The sequence below is a fragment of the Miscanthus floridulus genome, unplaced genomic scaffold (genome assembly GCF_019320115.1).
Source record: "Miscanthus floridulus cultivar M001 unplaced genomic scaffold, ASM1932011v1 fs_520_2_3, whole genome shotgun sequence".
Lineage (NCBI taxonomy): Eukaryota > Viridiplantae > Streptophyta > Magnoliopsida > Poales > Poaceae > Miscanthus > Miscanthus floridulus.
This window is the reverse complement of record NW_027096873.1, coordinates 31,145-41,172: the sequence shown is the minus strand read 5'-3', so window position 1 is coordinate 41,172 and position 10,028 is coordinate 31,145. Positions and strand designations below refer to the sequence as shown.

Here is a 10,028-nt window from a genome sequence, read left to right as displayed (position 1 = left end):
AAATCAGCCTATTAACCGAAGCGACTGCAAGCACAACTTCCTAATTAACCTGTGCCACCACCAATGACATACTCCGAAGAGCTCCAAACCACATGCGGCTGTAAGGTATTAACTGGGATCCGACAGATGCAAGCCAGGGAGCTGCAAGGCAATGAGTCAGAGCCAACAGGCGACAGCCGTGAGTAGCATCGCCTAAAAGCGCATCTGAGCTCCAACCGACGCCCACCAACGCCATTTGGATGAAGGAAGCCTCAAAGGGGAGGATCGTTAGGATGCTAGGTGGAGAACGAGAGAGGAGATCAAGGTTCCCACAACCCAGCATATGATGAGGCAGAACACTCAAGTGATCTAGAGAGCGACAGAGGAAGCCATTCATGGCGAGCACTTGACAACCAGTGGTGTTTGCAGAAGCCAAAGGGTAGGAGGGTAGTAGAACAACAGCAAGGGGTGGGAGAGTAAACAGGGAGAACACAAGGACATGCCAGGCAACGGATGGAGGCAGGTGTGCTTAAATCAATGCCTTTAAGAAGGGAATTGACTTCCAAAGACGCCACCTTCGACCATCGGAGCACTAGGCTAGTAAGGGCCTTTGCCTCAAGACCTACCTAGCCGAAGAAGCAAGCAGGAGCTGAAATCTACAGCGATGCCTTTAGGGAGGGATATGACACCATTTGCGCCATTGTCACTGGCCTAGAAGTAGTCTCTAGGCAGGGTTTTCACCCAGATTCCATATGCGAGCACAAGCCCACCCAAAACGCATCTAGAACATGCCGATGACAAGTACCCACGATGGATCCGGCGCCTATGTACTTCTGCAGCTGCACTGATGCTATCGATGGTGATTTTGTTGGTCCTAGCGATGTGGCAGAGGATCTCCGGCGCCCGTGTGCCCGGGATCATGTCGTTGTCGACGACATAGATGAAGTTGGGATCGGACTGCAGCGCCATCTAGAACTGGCTGTAGTGCTTGAACTCAAAGCCGGAGGCGTCATGACGAGCGAGTCATTGTAGCCCTGGATGACAGAAAGACACCTCATTGTGGCTACCGAAGGACAACACCCTAGGCAGATTGGAACTACAGCGTCTACTGCCGCAGCTGCTCCCTGCTGCGCGCCCAGCGTGTGCTGCTTGAAGTGACTGGTGATGCGCGGCACGTTGCGGCCCGACTGCACCCTAGCGGTACCGCACCCATAGCAGCTCTGGCCATATTCTTCTGCTCGAGATCGATGCTCTCATGCTCGCACAACCTCCCAGCGGCAGCCATTCCCATCAACTGTATCATGCCGTATCTAGGCCCCCCGTGGGTCGGCATAGGCCCGGTCACTGGCTGACGACTGTCGCCCCTTATGGCCGCCAACCGCTGTCTGTCAGTGCAGCCGCCAGCCACTGCACCCATGCGCCCACTGGCTGCCGGATCTGTGGTGGGGGTCGCCGGATCTAGAGGTAGAGTACCCGGATCTAGCGCTCCCTACTCTATGCCAGCCATCCTTGCTCCCGAAGAACAAGATCACGGACGAGGAAATGGAGGGGAAGGGAGGGAGGAGGTGGAATATGCAGCGGGATGGCTTTTTTGGGCTCCACATCGGGCCACCGCCACCACTTGCCGGAGCAGCGGCGGCGGTCGGATTTGGCTTGGGGTGGCAGCCTTACGGCGGCGGCGGTCTTGTCGCCCCCGAGTCGCCCTGGGGGAGACTATGAACCAATTAATGAATGTAGTTAGCAAGCAAACATAACATGACAAGATAGTTGTGAACTTGCAATGGTGGTTAGAGAAATTGCAAACTGCATGAAAAAAAAGCTAGGAGCTAGAGCTTCACACCAAGCCATGAAACGAAGAACATGGCCGAGTTGATCTCACAAGGCACGCTGACATACAATTGAAGGAACGCATCCACCCTTCTAGTTTTGTCGCCGACCCAGACGTAAGGTTAAGTACATACGCACACTTGGGGTCTGAATGGTAGAGCGCGAGAGCAGTGCCGCTCCTCTTTCTGATGCAAATAGGGGAGGGTGACTCGTCTCCAAACCCTAGCTCCACCTCCACGTCAACGTCAACCTGGGCTACATGACCGGAGTCCCAGTGATCCCCGTCGTCTCGCTGTTTCATCATCACCACCTAGCCGGTCGTTGCTCTTCACACATAGCCGGTTCTTGCTCTTCACACAGAGCAGAGCGAGTCTTCTGTCGGCGATTGTGCACAGCCACCAAGCCGTGTGCTGGCCTGCCACTTGGATTATCAGTGGCTACCGTGTCGGCGGGGAGCGCGCTCATGGAGACCTGCCTCAGTGCCAGCGCTCACGTCGAGGGCAGTAGAACTTCTGCTCATCGCCTGCCACAGAAAAGCCAAGTGCGCTGTTCCATGAGCGACTAACAGCGAACGCAACATTCATAGGGCCCCCAAAGTTCTGGCTCCCGAACCTCGAAGATTGTTTGGCTACAATCGAGGGCATCCCTAGTCACCCATGGCCGAGGAGAATCTGTAGATGTGTGGGTGCCCGCCAGTGTGGCCGTGGCTAATGAGGAGCACCTGGAACAAGGTGATGTAACCATCCATGCGGGGCAGTGGCGGCCATCGTGCGGGCCAGCGGCGCCGTGGTCAGCGGCGGTGAGGAGGGCTCTTCCCTTGACGTTGCGCTCATTGATGACCGCCTCAACCTGGGCCATTTCTCATCAAGAATCGATTTAGGCGAGTCATGTCACCCCTTATGCCTCGGCTTGGTTCCAGCACACCTCGTGATCTCCGTGACGATTATCGGTGGTGTGACACGAGTAACCGGCGCCATTGAGGTGCCAAGCGACTGACAAGTAGTTGGTGTGAAAGTTGGGAGAACTGAGATGCCTTCCTAGGCTCTTGGTTCCATGTTAAATAGGCCAGGAAAAGCCCCATGGCGTGGCTAGATACAGTGAATTAAGATTACATTAGATAAGCTACAACAAACTAACTATCTACTTGGATTACATGCCAAGTAATGGCTGGGCGCATGGCCCTGAACTAACTCTATCTCTAACACGCACTCCCCCTCAATCTCAGTTGGCCACTAGGTTGAGATTTCTTTGGAACTGTATCAACTTTGACACACTAACAGGTTTGGTAAAACCATCTACAAGTTGGTCACCGAATCAATGAATCGAATATCTAGAAGCTTCTGTGCCACCCTTTCACGAACAAAGTGAAAATCAATCTCTATGTGCTTGGTCCTGGCATGAAAACCCGGATTAGCTGTTAGATATGTGGCACCAATGTTATCACACCCAAGCCGTGCTGGTAGTGGATGTGCAATTCGTAGCTCTGTCAATAGTTTCTGAACCCACATCATTTCAGATGTTGCATCAGCCAAGGCTTTATACTCAGCTTTGGTACTATATCTCGATATCGTATCTTGCTTCCGAGCACTTCATGAGATCAAATTTGACCCAGAAAGACAACAAAGCCTCCTGTGGACCGACAGGTCATCAACACACCTGTCCCAATCTGCACCAGAAAATGCACTCACCAATTTAAACTTTGACCGTCTTATACTGAAACCAAATTTCAGTATTCCTTGAACATATCCCAATATTCTTTTCATAGCACTCCAGTGAATTGTTGTTGGTGCATGCAAGAATTGACACACCTTGTTTACTACAAAGGAAAGGTCTGGCCGAGTTAGTAAGGTGCTGCAAAGCTCTGACAATGCTTCTGTACCTTGTTGCATCCTCGGGTCCAAGCAGGTCTCCTTCCACAACGTTAAACTTCTCAGTATTTGACAAAGGTGTACTGATCTGCTTGCAGCGACTCATGCCTGCTCATTTAACAACATCCTATGCATATTTTCCTTGGGACAAAACCAAACCATCTGTAGAACACTTCACCTCGATGCCAAGGAAATAGTGGAGGTCGCCAAGATCCTTGAGCGCAAACTCCTGCTGCAGATCCTTGAGAAGTGCATCCGTAGCCTAGTGGAGAAGAACTAGCAACAATAATGTCATCTACATATACCAAGACAAACAAGGTGAGCTTTCATTTGTTGTACTAAAACAGTGAAGTGTCAGCTTTTGACGGCACAAATCCCAAAGACTCCAATTTGCTGCACAACCGATCATACCATGCCCTAGGAGCCTGTTTCAATCTATAAATTGCCTTATCAAGCTTACACACAAGATTGGGCCATGACTTATCTTCATAACCAGGTGGTTGATGCATGTATACTTCTTCCTCTAGAACACCATGGAGGAAGGAATTTTGAACATCAAGCCGACGCAGCGTCCATCCTCTAGACACTACAATAGACAAGATCAAGCATATGGTTGCAACTTTCACGACGGGACTGAAAGTGTCCTCATAGTCCAAACCATAGCGTTGTTTGTACCCTTTCGCAACCAAACGAGCCTTGTATCTGTCAATTGTGTCATCTGCCTTCTTCTTGACTTTGTAGACCCAGGTGCCAAGTCTTGTTATGTAGCAACGCTTTATGTTCAGCATCCATGGCTGCAACCCACTTGGGATCACGGAAAGCTTCAGCAGTGGTAGACGGTTCATCTACAAGAGTACTCAACATACCCCAACAAACAGTACCATCTATATAGATCTTAGGTTCCACAATACCGTGCTGTGAACATGTAGTGGGACATGATTCAGAAGCTGTCACAGACTCAGATGCAGGCACGTGTACAGGAGCACCATCCACAGAAGATCCGGAAGCCAAATCCACCTCTGGTGCCGCCACAGTCAGCTCCCCCACGCTCGGATCCATTTGCGCAGTCTGTGGCTCGGTGGAGATTGGCGTAGAAGATCCCGGAGGCGGGTCGCCTGACGACGGGGACGTCGTTGTCGCTGACGGACGCGATCCCGACGAGGATGCTGTCGGGGACAGAGGGCACGATGCATCAGGATCTCCACCGGTCGCCGCGCCCAGGCTGCCACCGCGTGGGAGACACATGAAATCACCCCACCTGGGCCGGGCACAAACTTGCATCAAATTGCGCCGAATTTTTTCCTGTTTCAAACACAGAATCTCAAAACCTGGAATTTCCATTAGCTGGGTCAGAGATAGGAACACGTGAATCAAGTCAAAAGGTATTCCCAAAACTAGTACTAGGATTGAGTAATAGATCGGGAAGGAGAGACATCTCAGCACGAAGCCGTGCGCCGGCATTGGGATGAAGATGGCTGAAAGGATACACTTGTTCATCAAAAACAACATCTCTTGAGATATAGATGCACCCTTCAGAAGGATCAAGACACTTGAATCCTTTGTGTAAATTACTATAACCCTGAAACACACATCTTTTGGAACAAAATTGAAGCTTTCTTGAGTTAAAGGGGCATAGGTTCAGGCCAACACACGCACCCAAAAGTTTGAAGGAAGGAGTACTCGGGCTGTTTCTTATATAATCGCTCAAAGGGGGTGTCACTGTTTATAACTCTGGAAGGCAGACGATTAATTGAGAAATCAACTGGTATTGAAGGCTTCATCCCAAAATTTCAGAGGGATAGAGGCATGCACTAGGAGGGACAACCCTACCTCAACATTCTGTTGGTGAGCATGAGGACAAGATACATGATGAGCAATACCAACACACTGGAAGAAGGAATTCAGGGATTGGTATTCACCACCCCAGTCGGTTTGGATGCCTAAAATCTTTCTATCAAATTGACGTTCAACTAGGTTCTAGGAAATCACGAAATTATTCAAACACCTCAGATTTATGACGCAAAAAATAAACCCAGGTGAACTTGCTATAATCATCGACGAAGCTGACATAATAATTATTTCATCCAACCGAGGAGGGAGCTGGTCCCCATACATCCGGAAAAAACAAGATCCATAGGACTAGTTGAAACACTAGTGGATCGATGGTAGGGCAATTGGTGACGTTTGCCCTGCTGACACACTTCACAAACAACGTTTTTATTTGAATCTAAAACAAAAGGAAGCTTGTGGCGATTGAGGACTCGCTCGACTATGGGAGTGGAAGCATGCCCTAATCTAGAGTGCCACAAGGAGGTTGAAGGCTTGATGACGGTGAGTGCCTTCTTATTCTTTGTCAGCTTCAAAGGATAAAGTCCCCCTTCACATCAGCCTTTGAGGAGTGTCCTCCTCATCCTCCGGTCCTTGATAAAAAAATGATCAGGATTGAATTCAAGGAAAACATTATTGTCTCGTGTGAAACTAAAGATTTGCTGGCCTGAGGAACATGGAGGATATTATTGAGAGGGAAGTACTAGTATGGGAACACAATTTACTAGATCCAATGCATTGTATCTCCATACCTGCTCCGTTGGTCCGAGTGCACCTGGTCGTGGCCACCATACTTGTCACGAATAGGTGAGCATCTCAAGCTCGCCTGTCACATGATCAGTAGCGCCGGAATCCATGTACCAATTGGTATTGATTCCGTAGGAGGTACTAGCCGATGAAATGCTCTTCTAGGGAGGACCGGTGAAAGAGGCATCAAACCTCTTGAAGCAGCAAACCATAGTGTGCCCCTCTTTCCCACAGAGCTAACACACTATGCCAGGATGACACGCCTCCCTGGCCACGGCCACCGCCACGGCCATTTCCACGTCCACCGCTACTGGCCACGCCCACCGTCGTGACCACGCGATGGGTTTCCTCCTCTTCTGCCGCCCTTGGCGACCTTGTTGGCAGAGTGGTGTTGACCCCCACCATGGAGCAGATCAATGCGTTGCTCGAAGCTCACCAGCTACAGTGTATAGTTTGCCCACCAAAATGGGCTCAACCCTTGCGGCCACGACAGAAACCATAGGGTTGTAGTCGATGTCGAGGCCCGTCAGGATGTAGGAGATGAACTCCTTGTCTTCAAGCCTCTTCCCCGCAGACGCCATCTCGTCCACTGAGGTTCTTCATTTTGGCGAAGTAGTCATGGATCGTGGATGCCCCCTTGGACGCCGTTGCCAATGCCATCCTCGTGGCGATGAGCCGAGCACGAGATTGGGATGAAAACATCCCCTCAATCACCTGCCCAAGCGGTGGATGCGGTTTTAGCAGTGGAGACCTACATGAGGATCTCCTTGGAAAGTGAAGATAGTAGAAAGCTGAGGACCTGTTGATCCTTCATGATCTAGCGAGCATACTTCGGGTTTGGAGTGGGCTCTTCTTCCTTCTTGTCGTCATCGATCTTCTTGCCATCAGACTTAAGAGGAGCCAGTGGCTGGAATGCTGGTGGCAGCTTCACGGATGGGCGGATGTACTCGAAGAGCTCTACACCTCTGATCGCCGAGAGCACTTGAGCCCTCCACAGTGGGTTGTTGTTGCGCGTCAGCTTCTCGGTCACTGGGATAGCCGAGAGAGGGCGCAGCAAACGTAGCGAGGAAGATGGGGAGCCTGAGGAATGCCATGAGTGATCTCCATGCGGAGTTGGGCTCTGGGTACCTTATGAAAGTTTGGAGAACAAGATGCCTTCCTAGGCTCTCGGTTCCGTATTAAATAGGACAGGAAAAGCCCTATGTCGTGGCTAGATACAATGAATCATGATTACATCAGATAAGCTACAACAAACTAAATCAGATAAGCTACAACAAACTATCTACTTGGATTACAAGCCAGGTAATGCCTGGGCGCATGGCCCTAAACTAGCTCTATCTCTAACAGTTGGTGCATAGGAGCTAGGAGCCATATGGGTGTGACACTGGGCCACAATGACAGTCGTGGAAGAGGACACAGTCAGCATTAGAGGTCCCATGCCAACGACATGGACAAGCTCACACGTGTCCTTCGGCAACGAGCACCACCCCCAAATTCCCAAATTTTGCTTTATGCTTTTCTTGGTTCTAGATATCGCATTTGATATTTCTTGGTCCCTGCTTTCTTGGTTGCAGCAACAGGCGCACCTTCGTCCTTTACTACTTTTTTTAACAGCAATGGCAAGAGCTCTGTCTCTCAATTATGAATAAATAGAATTAACCAAGTTTATAAAGAAAACCATGCCTAAAAACCTCACATCACATAGTTTATTAAAGGAAAACTAGCCAGAAACCTAAACATGAAAGACGACTACTCCCGAGCAACCCACCTACATACAAACAATCGACAGAGCCCACCGGACATCATTGTTGCTGAGCTTATCACACGAAAGTGATAAGCAGCTCTGGGTTCCCACAACGAGCATTAATCGAAGCCCTAACACACAACCACCTACTCAAAACAAGCCTCGGTTTCCAAAGAAAGTGAACACAACATGTCATCTTTGCCAAGCATTGTTGTACCCCACAATGAAAGCAATTCCTACTTCACCACTAATCCACCCTAGAAGAGCAAAAGACGTGCCGCAAACAAGTAGCGAACCTGAAAGAGCCTAGCCTCGCCGAAACCCGAGGGTTATAGACAAGCAGTAATCTTCCCACACAGACCAACATTCACAGCAGTCACTACAAGAGGAACACCCCTCTAGCAACGCATATATGCATTGCTAAAAGCCTAAATAAGTGTTGCTAGGGTCTATACCAACGCATGTTACATGTGTTACTAAAAGTGGCATTGCAAGGTTCTATTGCATCACATATATATGCATTGGTAAGGGAGGTGTATAAGTGTTGCAAGCTAGCAACAAATGTGCTTGTGTTTCACCAACGCATATATGTGTTGCTGCAAAACTACGCCATATGCTTCAGGATTTGTATTACATATATGCTTCAGGATTTGTTATTACTATTCTATCTGCAGACGTGCGGACGTGCCCGCCGGCGTGGCCGCTGTCGACGAGGTGCACCTAGAACAAGGTGCTGTAGCCATCCACGGGGCAGCGGCGGCTGTCCTATGGGCCAGCGGCGCCGTGGTCGGCGGCGGTGAGGAGGGCGTACCCGCAGACACCCTCATCAGCGAAGGCCTAGTTGACGTCGAGTGCTGGCAGGACGCTGCGTCCGCCGGTGAGTAGGTTGCACACGCACAGGCGCAGGATGGCGCTGCTGTAGTCCATGGAGCGAGGCCAGATGTGCACGAGGAGGAGGCCATCGCACACCGCCAACGGGCTGGCATCGTCGAGGATGCCATCGCCGCCGGAATCACAGACGAAGGCCATGAGGAATCAGCGCTATGGCCCAAGGGCCGAGCTAGGTGCCGGGACCAACGCCGGATGCGCGGACTAGGAAGTCGCCTCTGAGATGGTCACGCTTGACGAATATGCCGATGAGCGAAGGAGGACTGCGACTATGACTATCAACCCTCGGGCTCGGGCCAGATGCCGCCGCGGCGGAGGAAGGCCAGGTCAGACACCAGGCCGCGCCACTCCTTGCAGACGAGGGAGCAACGGAATGAGCAACACCAGATCTGGCACCTGCTCCAGGATATTGGATATGATTATGATTACATCAGGGATGCACTGCCACGGACACTGGCGGCAGGCGGTAGCCTCTGTTTCTGACATTGTCTCGCCACCAGATCTGATCGACCTTGAGGCGAAGCCTACTGCTGGGGCGTGGATGAAAGAATCAGGAAGGTGGAACTATGATTAGATTGATGCAAGGAAGAAAGCGAACTGCCGGCCCTTCGCGTGGTTTATATATGTGCCGAGTGCGACAACCCGGAGATGGCAATGGGACCCGATCCCGATGAAAGCTCAACTAGGTAATGGTATTACGGACTCCATTGTAGATGGGGTAAAAAAAGGAGAGATTCTACTCATGGTCTATTCGTGGACGCTTAAAAAACATACTCTCTTAAGCTTTGATAGGACTGTATATATGTGGGAGCTCTATGATGCAATTAGCTATATTATGATAAATAAAGAATATTTTTTCTATCTTGTGTTTATGTATTTTTCTACTTTCATCTACTGTGTTGATCATGAGAGACCGAGAGGGAATGGTCCTAACCGCTGACGACAGTGTTTTACAAGTTATCAGCACGACAAGCTCTACTTTGACATCGCCAGTTGATGCCGCCGTCAATCTTCAATGTCGGTGCTTGTACCGACATCTTGCCGCGACTACTTCGATGATGACAACATCACCACACCAACGTCGTTAGCAAAACGGATCTGCTACCTCTACCTGCTACCGATCTGCACTACAACGATATAGATCTATG

The 10,028-nt window shown here is 50.2% G+C and overlaps 1 non-coding gene across 1 annotated transcript; it reads right to left on the bottom strand.

Annotated features, from left to right (window-relative positions):
* Positions 1–6,671: 6,671 nt before the first annotated feature.
* LOC136532082 (small nucleolar RNA Z247) lies at positions 6,672–6,811 on the bottom strand. The gene has a single exon (XR_010778166.1). It is a non-coding gene; the product is annotated as a small nucleolar RNA Z247 (small nucleolar RNA).
* Between the last annotated feature and the right edge of the window lie 3,217 nt (positions 6,812–10,028).